The sequence below is a fragment of the Lepeophtheirus salmonis genome, chromosome 11 (genome assembly GCF_016086655.4).
Source record: "Lepeophtheirus salmonis chromosome 11, UVic_Lsal_1.4, whole genome shotgun sequence".
Lineage (NCBI taxonomy): Eukaryota > Metazoa > Arthropoda > Copepoda > Siphonostomatoida > Caligidae > Lepeophtheirus > Lepeophtheirus salmonis.
In genome coordinates, this window is record NC_052141.2 from 21,383,142 (window position 1) to 21,383,342 (window position 201).

Consider the following 201-nt stretch of genomic DNA (forward strand, 5'->3'; position numbering starts at 1 on the left):
AGAAAGGAATCATCAGCCTGCAGTCAATTCCTTCTCTCCTATCAAGAAGGGGGAAAAAATAAAGAAAGCGTAGTTGTAATGGTTGCGTTTTGTAAAGAGGAGACTTCTCTTATGAATTGTGTAGCAACGGGTACAAAATAAGAAAGACACAACGTCGCAAAAGAAGAAGAAAAATAAAAAAAATCAAATGTAAAGTTATCT